The sequence below is a fragment of the Cupressus sempervirens genome, chromosome 5 (genome assembly GCF_028749045.1).
Source record: "Cupressus sempervirens isolate cs-2001-9-10 chromosome 5, ASM2874904v1, whole genome shotgun sequence".
NCBI lineage: Eukaryota > Viridiplantae > Streptophyta > Pinopsida > Cupressales > Cupressaceae > Cupressus > Cupressus sempervirens.
This window is the reverse complement of record NC_143122.1, coordinates 891,196,540-891,214,240: the sequence shown is the minus strand read 5'-3', so window position 1 is coordinate 891,214,240 and position 17,701 is coordinate 891,196,540. Positions and strand designations below refer to the sequence as shown.

The window sequence follows — 17,701 nt, the reverse complement described above, 5'->3', positions numbered from 1 at the left end:
GGATAGGGCAAAAATCTCCTCTTGTATAGGTTATGGAGACCATGAGATGACCCAAAAGTTATAGGCACCTATCCTCCAAAACTGTCTTAATACTTTTCTTTTCGCTATTATTGTTTATTGAAAACCCCAAAACAATCCTTGATGTAACATACGAAAGCATGAAAAGTGAAAAACTAATATTTTTCCCCACACTTTATGAAGCCACTCATTTTAAAAAGTTTGAGAAGGCAGATTAGTTAGTTCCTGGGTTGATAGAAATACAATAGAGCTCTTTAATTTAGATTTTTCTACATCAATAGCCATGACCATTTGTTGGTTAGGTTTAAGCGTTGGTAGGTAGTTCCTTACACCCATTGAAGTCCTTGGTAGAGGTGGATGTGGTTGATCACTACTTGTAGAAGCGTGCTCCATCTAGGATTGAGAGGGTTTCTTGTAATGCTTCCTTGAAAGACGCATGTTCGACCACCAACGATTTTTGGAGACATTGAACACTTTGATTATGGTTGGCCATTGGGAAATAAAGACCCTATAGAAAAAAAGGTTGGATAAGGAAATAAATGCTATTAATAGAAAATGACCTTCTACACACAAGGAAGGCCTACTTGAAGATCATACTCAACTTACAACCAATAGATTTCTTATTTATATGTGAAACTATTTTTAAAACTAGTTATCAAAAATTAAATGAAAACAACTTCAAATTAATCTGAAAAGTATTGTAATATGTCTACCAATATTTATATAGTTATGTAAATTTGTAAAATTTATATAGTTATGTAGATTTGTAAAAGTATATGTTAAATAATTATAAAAAAAAAATATTCCTTCCATCCAATTTAATTCTTTTCGGTCGCATAGGCAAGATTCAGTCCCCCAAAACCTAAAATTTATTTTCAGAGGTTTAAGCCGATGAAAAAATGCAGTGGCAGTCACAGAGTTTCTGAAGGAAGGTGCCGCCATTGTTAAAGCTGAAAGGATCAAGATTTCCGACAATGTTTAATATGAAGAAAAACCAGCAGCGCCATAAGAGCAATGTATCCAGAGGAGGAGGAAGAGGAGGACGAGGAGGAGGAAGTAACAGAAAAAGAAAAACTCCTGCAATTGGCAATGACCCATTTTTCAACGATAAAACCTTTAAATGACAAAGAGGGAAGGGGGAGGAGATTCACAGCAGCGAAGAAGACGACGACGATTTTGTTGACAGAAATGGGGAGGAAGAAGATGAAGACGTCGCCTTGGAAGATACAGAGACTGCTGATGATAAGCGACTTAAGTTGGCCAAAGCTTATCTGGACAAAATTAGGGAAATAACAAAAGATCAGGATGAGGAAAACAAAGAAGATGAAGATGAAGAAGGGCGGAGGGGTAAACGGGATTCGCTTGTTGCCGAGATTCTTCAGCAGGAGCAGCTCGAAGAGAGCGGCCGTGTGCAGCATCTTCTTGCTTCGAGGTATTTCCCTTCTTCATTTAAATTTATTTATCGGATTGATAAAATTCTCTTTTTGGCTAAGGTAATAATTGGGAGGATGATTTTGAAGGTATCACGTGCGAGAAAACTTTTTCTTGATAAGAACATGGAGCAATGGAGTTCATGAAATCACTTGATTTTTGTTTTGGTTAAGAGACAGTCCTAAAGGTAGAAATTGAGCACGACAGCGTTTCAAAGAAGCAAGATAGACATTGCAAGGAGCAACAGAACTAGTGTCAGTTTACATGGGCAATATTGTGTAGTTTTCTCTTTAGGGACATTTCTTATTTTTGCCCTAGAACAATAGTTCCTATTTAGGTTGAAAACTGTATTGTATCTTAAATATTAAAAAATGATGAAATTTAATTATCATTCAACTCAATAATTCTGAAAAGAAAACTCATCTGAGTTTTCTGCTGTGTCATTGCTGATTGCAGTTCTCTTCCTTAATATTGACTTGTCTTTCACTCCTTAATAGGTCCTCATATATAATCCAAATTGCTGATCTGCTTATTCGATTTCCATTCCAAAAATGTCTTGAATGCTCCCATATACAAATGCATTTTGCTCACCCTTGTAGCTTCCAGAGTTGGGGGACTCACACCTTTCCATAATGGGGCACTGCTTTTTAATTAGAGAAATGGCTGAAAAGCTTCTGATCTACAGCCATGGGCTGGTTGTCTGTGCAGTACATAGGCTTTTGGGCGGGGATTTTCTCTCATCTGAGCATTGTTGTTGTGTGAATATGGATATTACGACAATGTTTGTTGCAGTCTTGAACAATGTTGGTGAAGCGAAGGATATGGTTGCATTGTGTACGAAGCTTTTCAAGAAAATTTCCTTGATGAATTAGACCATATGCAGGAGAACATTGATGAAAAGAAGATGATCGCTTTGCTAAAAGTCTACTATGTGATATGTCAATGACGGAAGGAAGTGAAGAGATATCCCCTTTGCTGGGTGGATGGTTCTAGAATTGTGTAGCGGTGGATGGTGGCAAGATGCAATACCTTTCTGAAGAAATTGACGGACCTACTAAAGGAGTGTGGCCTGGTTGGTTGCAGAAGTAATTCATTTTGGAAGGTCTTGCTAGGGATGAGGAGAGTGTTCAGGTCAAAGATATCAGTGTTGCCTCCTCTAGTGTGGAGCTACTTGTGAAAGAGGATTTGGCCATTCATTCTAAGTGTGGCCCTGGATGCCTAGTCAAGGTTTGTGCTGCCAAGGAAATGCCTGGATGGGTTGTTGTTTAGTAGGATTTATAGAAGATGTTCAGTTGAGGGGTAGATGAATTACAGATAGAAGTAATAATCAGGACATTTTGAATACAGTCTCTTGCCCAATGATGTGATTTTTTAGATATTACTACAAGGGTGCTGCCCCTAGCCGCTATTTAATGATAAAAAATATTCCAGTCAACCCTATTAAAAATTAAATTGCTTTATAATTTCTTCTAACTCTACTTTCCCTTTTAAAATAAATTTCTTCTGTTTAATTCTTGTAGATATGGTTGGCGGTGGCCTATTATAATGAATTGCCATTATATTTTATTGTATATCCTAGGTTTATTTATTAAGAACATGATCTCTAGCATGGGCATGATATATTGCAAACGTAAAGTTGTATCATATGGTTGGTTGTAGTAGTTGCCTAAATTCCTTCAGAAATATGGAAACTTTTTGTTCCTTTGAATCTGTCAAGATGAGTAATACATACAAGCATGCAATTATATAGTCATAGGCATGAAGAGTTTTCATAGTTCAAATCAAAACTGTATTCATTAAAAGGCAACTTTCAAACCTAAAACAATCCTCAAATATAGTCGCATATGATTCTATAGAGGAAAACATGCAGAAATCATACAAGAACTGTGAAATGAGGTAAAAGGGGGTAGATAAATAGTTACAGAAGTCTGTGATAGAAGTTAGCTGTAGTGCTTGATGTATAGGAGCATTGCTTGTGGAGGTAGACTTGGCCATGCTGTAGATGTCAATGTTTCACATCCAAAACATGTTGAGGCTCTCGTTAATACTAGTGGTGAGCTTTTAGCATGTGGGGAATATCTCAGCTGTGTTGTATAACACTTTTTGGTGATTTATATACGTGGGGAAATGGTAGTCATATGGGTTCTAGAAGAGCTAAATGGACATTTGGAAGGAATATCCTCATCTTCAATTTCTTGGGGACCATGACACACTGTTATAGTAATCTCTATAGGCTAGTTCTTTACATTTGGTGATGTAACATGTGTTTTGGGTTGTGGAGAGGGCCTCAAGAAATGAGCCCCCTTGCTCCATCTGATCTTGAACTTTTGGTAGAGGAATTGCCCACTTTTGGCCACACTTAAAGAACAATCCATGGTTCTTACACGAGACCAAATCAAATAGCTGGAAATGATATTTTACAAGAGTTTCGAGAGATTGCCAATTATCACATTCATAGATGTATCTATGCAAAGGGATTGACTTTCAACATTTTCTTCTCACCATGTTGGCAAAAAATGCTCAGATAAATTAATGAAGATTGAAAAGGGTACAAGTGCCTAGGTTTTGAGGTATGTGACAACTAATTGCAAAAGAAGAACCTCGTAAGGGATCCATTGAAGCCCATAAGTAATTTGTGGGATGAGGTAGAGGTATCCATATCATGGATGGAATAATGGAAACCTTTAGTTGTTGATCAATCAAAGTCATTGAAGTGACTTGTAAAAGGAAAATGCATCTAATAATAGTGGATTTTAAGGGGGAGATGAAGGATGGTGCATGTGTTGATTACATCTTTATCTTGACCATTATCATAATAGACAACACCAATAATTGTAGAGTAGTTGGCTTTTGGTTGAGGAGCATTATTTGTTGGTTTTCGTGAAGGATCGCTGCAAATGTACTAAGCGCTGCCAGATTGGTATTTGTGTTCCAAATGCCAGCAACCTCTAATTTATAATGAGCAAAGGCTATGAAGAGACGGGGATGCACCGGGGACTTGGGCTATGAAACTATAATTATTATGCACTATTATCATAGTAACATGGAGACACGTCCCTCCCCTTTTGCCCCACATCTCGAAGAAGGGGATGCACCAGGTACTTGGGGACTTTGTCCCCCTATCCCAAGCGACACCGTCAATTTCTGCCACCTTCACTGAGGATGGGGGGATGTCCAATGTTTACTATGTGCTGATTTGACTATTTATGTTCAATGTTCGATGTTCCAACTCAATGCAATGTTCAAGTATTGACACTTTTACATGTTTATATCTTCTATTGCAATACATCTTTTCATAACTAGCATTTTAAGTATCGTATGTATAGTATATACAACGCCCCGTCCCCTGCCACCGTCTCCCCGTTGTCCCCAAATTGAGGCCCCTCTGTAAGCCGTCCTAGGAACTTGCTCCCCAATTCTGCTGTCCCCCTGTCCCCGAAGGCGGTGTAACTATGACTATTATAGATTGCCCTTTTACAAGAAGCAACAAACTCTTATAGTTTATAATTAATATTACAAAGTAGTTTCAAAATATTAATTGTTATTGTCTATTAATAAATATTAATAGCATAGAAGCAAAAAATGACAAAAAATCATGATTATGTGTGATTAATCATTAGTTGGCATGTGCAGTGATTCATTCTCCCAAAAATCAAGGATTTTTGGTCAACGACTTTCAACTTTTTTTGCAATTTAATAGATGATTAATTGGCAAAAAGTGACAATTTGATAAGCAAAATAATTACGGGAAACTAGCAAAAACTCTAATAGCAATTGTGATGGGAAAAACTTGCAAAAATATGACGTGTTTCTCTACGAAATTGATGCGTGGTGTTCAAGATGCAATTGGGAAAGTGGGGTTGAAAGTTTTGCGTAGTCGCGAAGTATTGTAGATTCGGGAAGTGGCATGAGAGATAGGCAATTACAAAGAAATTTTTCCTCTCAGCATTGAATATATTGTATAACTTGATTGATAATATTTCTTTTCTAACATTGATTTTGTTTATGTGAATTTCAAATATTTAAATTGTTGCAATATGAAGCAAAAGAAGATCATAACAAAGCTTCCTTATTTGTTGCAATATATCTAAAAGAGCAGGGTAACATTGTTTTTCACTATCTATTTTAGAGAAAACAAAGAACCCGTCGATAATTATATAAATCACTTTAGGCTTGTCAATTATGACATATAAGTTCTTATGATTTATGAAATTGCTCAATATTTATAACTTAAATTAAATTTATAATTCACGCAGCTCAGTCTTTATGTTCAACATATATAGAATTGTTTTGTTATATACACGTGTATGTATCACTTCACATATGTGTATGTCATGCCAACTTTGTATACAATTGTTTGTTGAGTGTATATAATGAAAGGAACTTGAGAGAGTTCTAAATAATGAATTTTCCTTCTTATCAATTGATGAGATTAAGGGGCTTCCTAATGAATGCTTCATAAGGCACAATACTTGTTAAAGGTTTTGCAAACAGGGTTTCAAGCAAAGTAGCCTTAACCTTGGACGAAACTCCATGGTTAAGCATGTCAAAGCTATAATACTAGGATGAATGACCTCTCGAGAATTCCTAATGCTTCACCTCTACGAGCTTCACCTAGATGCAACGAGTGGTTAGTGCTCCATTCATTTTCATGAGGGATGGGCTCTTGTGAACCACTACTCACAAAACATGGGTCAACGAGTTTAACTCAAAAATTATTAGCAATATCAAAATTTAACTTATGGAAAATATCTCCAACTTATCATTTGATGAGCTTAAGGGGCTTTATAATGAATGTTTCATAGGGCAGAACACTTGCTGAAGGTTTTGTGAATGGGGTTGCAAACAAAGTGGGCCTAACCTTGGAGGCAACTTTGTGGTTAAGTGCACTTTGAGTTGGAATAGTACTAGGATGGGTGATGTTTTGGAAAGTCCCGATGCTTCACCTCTGCTCATCACCTAGATTCAATGAGTGTTAAGTGTTCCATTCATTCTCATGAGAGATGGATTCTTGAGAACCATTACTCAAGAAACTTGGATCAATGAGTTTGACTCAAAAATTACACTGATGAATTTTGATAGAGATATCATAGTTTGACTTGTTGTGGAAAATATGGCCTACTTATTATTTGATTTGTATAAGGGGCTTTCCAATAAATGGTTCATAAGGCACAACACATATTGAAGGTTATGTAAATGGGGTTGCAAGCCAAGTGGGATTAACTTTGGAGGAAACTTCGTTGTTAAACACACTTGAGCTAGACCGCTATTAGGATGGGTGACGACTTGGGAAGTCTTGGTGCTTCACTCTTTATCACTTAGATGCAATGAATGCTAATTGTTCCATTCAATCTCATAAGAGATGGGTTCTTGCGAACCACTAATGAAACTTAGGTCAATGAGTTTGACTAAAAAACTACATAGATGAATCCTGATAGTAAATATAACGATTAGATTTTCTGTGGAAAACATCTCCCACTTATCAATTGATGAGTTTAAGAGGCTTTCTAAAGAATGATTCTTAAGGTACAATCATGGTTAATTGCACTTATGCTTGGAGTAGTACTGGGATGAGTGACCTTTTGGGAAGTCCTAGTGGTTCACGTTTGTGAGCACCACTTGGATGTAATGAGTGCATAGTGTTCCATTTATTCTTATGTGAGATGGAATATTGTAAACTACTACTCATGAAACTTGGGTCAATGAGTTTGACTCAAAAACTACACAGACGAATCTTGATAGCAATATCACAAATAAATTCTACTTAAATGAATATGAAGATTTTCGTAGCTTCATTCTGATTTTGAAAAATAAGAAAGGCCACATCATATTTTGTTGTTCAAATCATAGCTTGATTGAATTCTAAACAAACAATATCACGGTTAAAACTTTGAGTACTCCAAGTTTAAAATATATCAGGAGGTTGTGCAAGTGCTTTGAATCATTATGTATGTCCCTTTTCATCCATTCTATGGAAATGTCCTTTAATTAAAAAAGAAGCGCAGTTCTTGACTGCTTTTCTTGAGTTTTTCACATTTTTTTGTCTATATCTGATTTTTGTCGATTTTTTCCAAAATTCCACTCCTCTGGTTTGCGGATTTAAAAATCCCACTCCTCTGGTTTGTGGATTTACTCCCCAAACAATTTATGCTTTTATGGGGCTCTAAACCATGATATACTCTGCTTTGGTTATCAGTAAGTTTATACATTTCAAGTTGAAGTTATGATTTTATAGTACCTAAATTTTTTTTATAGTACTTCGCATTTTTGCAGTACTATACATTTTTTATTTTAGCTATGGCCTTAGTGGAACTTAAATTTAGGGACATTGCAGAAATTATCTTTTTGGGACAAGTTCTGCACATTTTTCTTTTGGGTGTGGATCCAACTCTAAATGATGCTTAAGCTTTTGCACCAGAAATAAGTCACAGTTGACTGTATGCCGTCAAATTACAATGATCTTTTAGTTATTTTTATTGGTGTCTGGAGTTCTCAACTGTATATTGGTTTAGTTGTGTATTATTATTGATGCGACAAATAAGAGCAACTTGATGGCCTGGAGATTCAAACCTCTTGTGTTTAAATTTTTTATTATAAGAACTTTTTTTCTTGAGGTGATTCTTTGTGTTTATTTAGACCAGGGCTTTTATTTTAAAGTTTTTGAGTTTCATTCACCAGAGAATGGTTCAAACACTTAAAATTAGTAGTTATGGTAATCTGAAATATTAACAGAAGATTGTTAATCTAAAAATACTTGCTTGTTTACTTGATTGTCAATGAAATATTAACAAAATACAATTTAAAGATAATTTTTTTGTAGATGTTATGATAGCTTGCTGGTGCATTTATCTTTTCTCTACTTCCAGAAAAGGCATTGTATTCAACTGAACTGCCTAGTCGTTTGATTCTGTTACATGTGTGCATACTTCATTCAAGGAACAAGTCTATACGCATGAATGTTTATAGCTGTTTTAGTTTCTTTTTTTGATGTTTATATCATGAATTTTGAATAGCTATCCAGCCTATTGGTAATATTTTTTTTTTGCTAAAGAAATGTTGATAGTGTGGTTGGTGCTGAGTTTTGTAAAAGAGTTCAATGCATAGCCTCGTATGATGGTTTGAAGTAGTAAGTAATTGAGTGGACAATTATTCCAAATTCCAAATTTCTCTAATAAGTGCCACAGGAAATTATTGATTAGCCCTTCAGAATTTTGAAAAGAATTCATTTAGTAAATGGAAATTCAAGACAATATGTTGTGGTATGTTAGTTTGGTTCCGTATAATAAATGAATGCTAAAGGTCAATTCTCAACAGGGTTGTGAAGCCTTCCAATCAGGTAGAGTGGCGAGTTGTTAAAAGACACAAGCAGTCTGTAACAGCTGTAGCTCTAAGAGAAGATGATTCAAAGGGTTTCTCAGCATCAAAAGATGGTACTATTTTTCATTGGGATGTTGAAACAGGTGCAAGTGAGAAATATGACTGGCCCAGCAAGGAAGCCTCTACAAAAAGTTTAAATAGGAAGCAGCGCAGCAAACATATTCTATCAATGGCTATCAGTTCTGATGGCCGGTACATGGCTACTGGAGGATTAGATCGTTTTGTTCATCTATGGGATACCCACACACGGGAACATATTCAAGTACAAATTTCATAACCTCTAGTGCTTATCCATTATTAATCTGGGCAGAGCAATCATTCAATTTTTAATCTTCTCTATTTACTGCAGGCCTTTCCAGGTCACAGGGGAGCTGTGTCTTGTTTAGCTTTTCGGCAAGGTACACAGCAACTCATATCTGGATCATTTGATCGTACAATCAAATTGTGGAGTGCAGAAGACAGATTGTACATGGATACTCTCTACGGTCATCAAAGTGAAATCCTAATGGTAGATTGCTTGCGAAAAGAACGAGTTCTTTCTGTTGGACATGATCACACATTGCGTTTATGGAAGGTATATTTTAATGTATTGGTGGAAGGATTTAGGCACTTAGAGATATCCTGTTTCATATATAATTTTTTATATAGTAGCTCAAGTTTACATTAAAAAATAATGTCACTTCTTTTGAGGTGTTTGATGATAGTATTCTGAAATTTTTGCTATCAGTATGTGTTGTGTGTCATGAAACAAATACCAAGATCTGCTGTAATTTGCTTTGAAACTTCTTGTCTAGAAAATCTGAATGATCTTATGGTGTAGGTGCTTAGCTCATCATATCATTCTCCCAATCTAGTGTCTATATTATGGAGCATTCCCGTGGTTGTGAAAAGTTTGTTTTATCTTTCACAATATTTAACCCCTTTTTTCTAGCTTCCCTGTATAGTTTTAGTATTTTATTTGTTGACATTATATAAAATGATGGATCATTTATTACTAATGATGTTCAAGGCAGATAGACTAGAAATTCCCATCACCATCCATTCAGTGGCTTCAACTTTTATGATGAAATCTATTTATGGCCTTTTTTCTTTAGAGTGCTTGTGTGATGGTTATGGTTTACTGATTATTTAATAGATTATCCCCAATGACTAACTTTGGTGTGCAGATTCCTGAGGAGACACAGTTAGTGTTTAGAGGACCTGCAGCATCTTTAGAATTTTGTTGTTTTGTCAACAATGAAGAGTTTATATCAGGTTCTGATGATGGAAGCATAGAACTTTGGAGCATGATGCGGAAAAAACCAGTTTTTATTGCAAAAGGTGCACATGGGCATGCGGGTATTCAACATCTCTCAGAGAATCATGGCGCTGAGGAAAAGCCAGAAGAAATGACATCATCACAGGTTGATGATGGCAATGATATTGGTAAGCAATTTGTAAATGATAATTGGAAATTTGGGTTTAATGTCATGCCACTGTTTGATTAAAATGCCAACATTGAAAAAAAATAATTGATCTATTGAGAAAGGTTAAAAAAGACAACATTGAACAAAATGAATTAATTTGCATAGGAAGGTGCAATTAGCAATTATGCTAGGCAAAATAAGTGTCACAACTGCAGCTCTTCAAACTTGAAGTCTCTCTCTCTCTCTCTCTCTATACTATTCCAGAATCTCTATGGTAGATATTTTTTTAAAAATCAAGGATGAGTGGACTGTAAAGACAACCCCTGTAACTAGCCAAATTTGTTGCAAGAGAAATAATGTCATTTATTCAAAGAGATATAATTAATTGATAAATCATTGGTGCCTTTATTATACTGTTCAGTTGGAGAGAAATTGGGTTGAGAGAGAGTATTGGGTGTTTGATCATTTTTCTGCATAGATATTTAGTGGTCTGAAATATGAGTAAATCTTCTGTATCAAGCGCATCTTATGATATTGTATTTGTATGTATGTGATCTGTGATAAACCAGATTTGAGTGAGTTAGTTAATCTCATTTGAAGAACTTTTATATTCTGTATCTGCATAGTTGAAGTGATTAAACTTCGTATACTACTGACTGATCGATTGTTTGGTATTGATAATCAGAAGTTTAAGAGCCCTGTGTATTTGTTTTAGCTTTCTATAAAAGGGTCTATATTTTGTGGGGCTGGATTTTCCACCCCTGAGTAGGAGGGTTTTCTCAGGATAAGTTATTGTGTCATTTGTTATCGCATTCCTGTATTCTGGTTCGAAAACATTAACAACCAGAAGTCGTAAATAACATGTGAAAGTACTAATGACTCCTTTAAACCATCTAAGCTCATTGGTAAATTATTCCTCTGATCAGGCTGACACTAACCTGCAAAGCCAACACCAATTGCATTGCAAAAAAAATCCAAAATGGAGACATTACACGACCTGCAAGTTTGGACCTTGTTACTGCTTTTTGGATGTCTATGTTTTTAACACGCTTTTGTTTTGGTTCATTTGTTTCTCTTTCTTTTCTTCTCTAGTTTATGTGTTTAAAAAATTGTGTTGAATTTTTTGCTTGGATGCAGGAAATGGTAACGTAACACATAAAATGGGAAGTAGCTCTTCTGTAGAGTCCTGGGTTGGAGCTCTTGCAGTGTGTAGAGGGAGTGATCTTGCTGCATCAGGGGCTGGTGATGGAATTGTGCGATTGTGGGCTATTGAGAACAGCAATAAAAGCCTTAAAGTTGTGCATGATATACCTTTGGTAAGAAATGAGATCACCTTTTTCTGTTCTGAAGTCAATGTCAGATGAGAAAAGGCCTAATTAAAATTTAAATAGCACCAGTGAGCATATTTTTAGTGGGAAGTTCATATTGCTGAAGTTAAATGCTAAGGTTATCTAATTAGACTCATTAAAAGATGATTGTCTTGCACTATTGCATATTGCAAATATATGTTACATTAAGGGCTTGCTTTTCTGCCTTTTTAACTTCTGATGTAAAACTTTCCTTGCATTTGAGTGCATATTGTTAAGATTATAGCTACAGTCGGATTGATTTAATCATAAGATACAATGTTGATATAATAAAGATTATATATGTATAGTGCATAGAGGATTATCAAACAACAAAAATGGAAGGTATCTGCCGGCAAAACAAACTTCATCTCAGCTATGGGAATGAAAGAAGATAAGGTATCACAATTAACCTACTACCACGTATACTCGAGTCAATGGAATATAAGGATTGACTCATCAAACAAGACTTACATTGATACCTATTATTGAGCATCCACACTATGGAAGAGAATCAGGTCTACTATCATTTGAAGACTTGTTCTACAGACCATATTTTAAATACACAGTGCAGAAACTAGAATTGAACAAAATTCTCTTCACACAAAAACCTACCATTGCTGAATTGTAAAGGAAGATGAATATTAATAGAAGTTATCTCAGAGATTCATTCGAATGCTCCAGCAATATTCTCTATTGGCAGTGTTGGTACTATAAGCATCAATGATTAGACTCAATTCAGACATCAATATATATTATCCAGTTTTCTATAGCTTAGGATGACACCTCAATCAATTAATAAAAATGATTGATAGAAATAATCAAGAAGGAAGGAATCACATAAGTCAGGTCCAATCAGAATCAACGACCAGTATAGAACCTCACAATTATATATCATAAAAAATCTCAGTTTCTCTTTCAGCTATCAGACAGAAATTCAACTCTAGGGTAAATTCATTAGTCGCAGATGACTATGATGGAAAAAGAGGGATTACAATTTATAAATCGAATAATATTTAATATGATTGGAATATAATCAGACAATGAATATCCAACCAGGGAATACACATGGAAGAATACATAGTCAATGGTACGAATGAAGATTCAGACTTTGTGTCTATTCAGCATATGTCAGAAACTACTGATGATCATTATATACAAATAACATGCTAACAAAGCATAAGTATCGACCCAAGGAATAATATTAAATCAACTATTTTGGGTATTTGCTGAAAGGTGAAGACACAGAAGAATTTTGTGATGCTTATTATTGATATAATCACCGAATTGGAGAAAAGGGAATCAATTCATCACTTAGAACATACGGTCAGTATTTTTGCCACATATAAACAAACAATGATGGGGGTCTCATAGGAAGTCGGTCCATTTCTTACTTAGTTGAGGAGTTTAATGAAAAATCCAAACTGATCCAAATTAACACAAGGCACTATTAAAGACTGCAATTGTATCATCCCAATCTATGATAAGTCAATAACCAAGATCGAACTAGACAGCAATCATATTTGAGGACATTGATTATTGTGAAGAAAATGGTTTGGAAATGTCATCATAACAAAAATATGGTCTCCAGTTGTATAAGAAATTGATAGCATAATTTTAGTGATAAGGAAGTATGAAATGGGAATGTTGATTCAATGAGTAAGAGTGTAAGAGTGTAACGTCTATTGTCAAAATAAGATAATTATATTATCACCCTAAACAAATTGAGAGAAAACTTACCAAAAGGAAGGGGTCATCACAGCGGTAGCTGAGATAGGAAATACGTGATCCAGTTGAACAATGTTTTGTTAATAGGGATGGTAACAATCATGTTCATCTTCAGAAGAGACAAATATCATTAAACACTTCTAGAATATATCTATCATAAAGTCAAATTTGGAAAAATCTGCATATTTGGAACAATGTTCACTATCGCACCATATGATAGAGGGGCTACATCAATATTATGGGGGGGATATGACCATTCACCATAATACTTGTATCATGCATGGAGGCTTATGATGGATTTGGGGATGTTTTCAATAGCAGTTACACATTTTCTAGACCTGTCAATCTGAAATGACTTGAACACCTCATAGTGTTACTAGAACTTTTCATATGATACAGAGTCTCAATCCATTAATGTACCTTGCAATTTTCTCAACATCATCATCCACATGTCCAGATCTGATGTCCAATCTATAGAATTCCTCGGTATATTCTTTCACAGTCATGTCCCTTTGTTTCAAATTTTGCATCTTTCTCAATAAGCTAACTTGGTAATCAGTAGAAAGGGATTTGTTCTTTACCTTGTTCACCATCTTTGGCCAAGTTCTTATCTTCTCCTTTCCTCTCCTTTGTCTATTAGTTTGCAAGTGCTCCCACCATAATGATGCATGACCTTTCAGCCTAGTGACTGCAATCTTCACCTTTCTGTTATCAGGAGTGTTTTCATACCAAAAGAACTTCTCCATATCAAAGATCCAATCTAGCACAGTATTTGTATCCAATTTCCCATCATAAGGGACAACTTCTACAGTAGGCTTTGAATTTGCCCTAGACAATAATCGCAACAATCTTTCCTCATCTCGATCTTCTTCAGGTTCTGGATTATGGTCTAGTGTTGCTACTTCATCATCACTTACATCTTCAAGATGTGCTCCTCTCCTCTGGGCTGTCTCCACATCATCTAATCTGGGTGCAATTTGTCTTAACTGATCCAATATAGCGTTATCAACATTATTTCCTCTACCACGAACCATCTTTACAAATTAGGTTCCTGCAAGATCGTAACCCTCTGCAAGTTATAGGTCAAATCCACAGATCTGCCACCCTACAACCAGATCCAAATCAGGGTTCTACACGATCCAATCTCCACAAGGATGAACTTCGGGCTCTGATACCAACTGATGCAGGCAAGGGATGAATAACTAGGGCCAAAGGCACACCCAGCTATCAAAACCACCCTACAAGAGTTAACACAACGGAAGCAAACACGAGGAACAGCACCAAGGAGAGGGAGAACAAGGATATATTTATTGATTCATCAAATATTCAGCATACATGCCCAGCTATAAGGCCTTTTGGGTTACGACCAATTACAAATGTACAACTTCCAGATCTTCAAATCAGCTTTTTAAATCCACATATCTCTTTTCTATTGAACTCTCCCCAAAAGTCTACCTTAACCCTAAACCTAAACACCCTACTTATACTTGCCAAAATGGCTTACGGATAATTCTAGAACATGGAGAAACCACAAGTCGGCCCTCATCAAATATAATTTGACTATACCAAAATTAAATGTGAGCGAAGTTGGCCCAATTGGAACTAGGCAAAATGAACTAATTTGCAGGATTATAAAGAAACCCAGGATGCTCCTGCATCACAAGTTCTCTACAATTGTATTTTTCCACCTCTCCCACTCTATTTCACTTGTTTAGGTTTGTAACTTTATCCTATTTTTCTTATGCTTTCTTATTTTCATCTTGATGATGGATAATTGAGTGTGATTTGGAACATTGATGCAAAATTATTCGACACAATTTAATCCAGAAACTCTTATAGGTAATGTTAAACTATTTTGATAATTTTGTGGATATATTACTTCAAAATAATTAAATTTATATAAGGCGATTGTAATGTTGATTTTGTTTTTTCAAATTTGTACCCTTGTATAATCTTAGTTTTATTATTACAAACCCAAATTAGAACCTTGTGACTTAGCGTCAGCTCGTTGTTATTCCATACTGGAATTGAAATTTGGATCTTTGAACCACTTATTTTCTAATTCAAACGGGCATTGATCTAGGTTTTGATCTTCTTTGTGTAGTAGCTAAATTGAGAAGTGGTCAGATCCAAGAATAACAAGCATACTTTATGCACAAGTGGGAAAGATTTCCAGTTGCTACTGATCTAGTATCTTTAGTTATATTAAAAAAACTCAAATGACGATTTATCCAAGTTAAGGGTGCATCTTTTAGTTTAGTGTTTGGTAAACTTGCTCCATTTACAAATAATATAAAGTCCAGTTATGATTGCTTCACCTTCTTAACAACCGCTAAATTATCTCATTAATAATATATTTTTGTTGAATTCTAATGTCCCCTTTTTGAAATAGGACCTAATAATAAGTAATAATAAAATAAAATTATAAGAGAATCAAAAATAATTTATATATAAAAATTTAATAATATTAAAATATAACAATACAAAATTAAGTCAATAAAGGTTCAAAAGGCATTAAATGAAAAGTTGTGACTCCTTCAAACATGACATATATAAATAGAGAAGAGAACTTCATTATAAAGGGGAGAGAAAGGAGTAAAAAGGGAAAGGTATGAAGAAAGGAAGAATTAATAGAAGAAAAAAAAGGAAATTAAAAGATAAGGATGTGACTCCTTCAAAGGGCAAAAGTTTTGAAGGGTTGGGACGCTTTGAAAAGGTACTAATTACGAAGGCTTGTGACTCTTTCAAAGAGGTCAATTATGAAGGGTTGTGACCCTTTTAAAGGGCATAAATGATGAAGGGTTGTTATATTAATTGATAGGCTAATGTTCTTTGCAACTTGTGGTGATCTATGATAGGGACATTACAAGATGGATCTAGTCTTGATTGAATATTCTTGCCTCTTGTGGGTTAAAAACTTAAATGATAAATTAATTACCCTAAGGGATGGATTTGGTTCTGGTTGGGCGTCCTTGCCTCCTGTGGGCCAAATGATGAATTGATTACCCCAACGGATGGTTTTGGTCCCGATTTTATGTTATTGCCTCATGTGGCCTAAGTGGTGAATTGATTACCCTAAGAGATGGTTCTAGTCTTGGTTGGACTTTCCTACCTATTTTGTGGACCAAGTTAACTTTGGCTACATTATATTCATGTGTTCCCTCCATTTTTTTTATGTGTATGTTTTGTGTTTTAATGTTATGCTTTCTGTTTCGATATATTCACTTGTTTTCTTTGTGAATGCTCCATGTCTTCACGCATTCATGTGTATGCATCATGTTTTCAAGTGTACGATCCATGCTTTGCTTTATGTTTTTAGTTGATCTAGAAGAAGAGAATAACTAAGAGTGAACAAAAAGATATGAATTTGTGGTATGCTATCATGCGAACATTGGCATTTGCAAATTCAATTGACACCATTATGAGATGGGCTTGATCTTTTTTCTAGAAGAAGAGAGAAAAAATTCTCTCAAGCTTTGTCAAGTTTCTACTATTGATCATAATTCACTTTCAAAATAAGGGAGAGAACACATATGATAATAATTGTGCAGTGGAAGGTGGATATGGATGAGATTCCATGATCATTTAATCATTGCTTGAGGATGAGCAAATTTGGGAAGGGCATGTAATGTCCCCTTTTTGAAATAGGATTTAACATAATTAAATCAAAATATAAAAGGATAAAAATAAAATATAAAGTAATAAAATAAATATTAATATATAATATAATTAATTTTAGTTAAGTTGGTGAAGGGTCAAAAGGCATGAAATGAAAAGGTGCAACTCGATCAAACATGTGATATATAGTGGGAGGAGAACTTCATTTGAAAGGGGGAGAGAGTATAAAATGGAAGGTGTGAAGCAAGGAAGATTAATTGAAGAGGATAAATAGAAATGAGAAGAAAATAAGGAAGTGATTCCTTCAAAGGTCAAAAGTCTTGAAGGGTTGTGACTCTTTGAAAACATGGTGATTTTGTAGGTTTGTTACTCTTTGAAAGAGGGCCAATTTTCAAGGGTTGTGACTCTTTCCAAAGGCATAATTATTAAGGGTTGTCTCATCCAAAGAGGGGTAAACCTTTGCAAAGGGAGCCACGATGAAGAGGTGTGGTTCAAGCTCACATTGCAAGATATGAAGGGGCAAGTGTTTCATTTGAGGACATTTAGGGAGAGCAATTTGGGGAATATTATATTATTCTCAAAGGCAGCATTGATAAGTGTTGACTCAATTCTAATGAAATGTGGTGACCCTTTTACCAATAAAGTATACAAGAGTTATCATTCCAAGCCAAAATGGAGGAATAACAGTAAAAGAGTGTTATGCAGATTTTGAGAGTAGACTGAGTAGAAGAATAACATTTGATAAAGGAGATTGATTTAAGAGATCAAGCTGATATG

The 17,701-nt window shown here is 35.2% G+C and overlaps 1 pseudogene; it reads left to right on the top strand.

The window, feature by feature from the left end:
• Positions 1 to 860: 860 nt before the first annotated feature.
• The window catches only part of LOC149558791 (U3 snoRNP-associated protein-like EMB2271), a 41,318-nt pseudogene continuing 24,477 nt past the window's right edge, over positions 861 to 17,701 (top strand).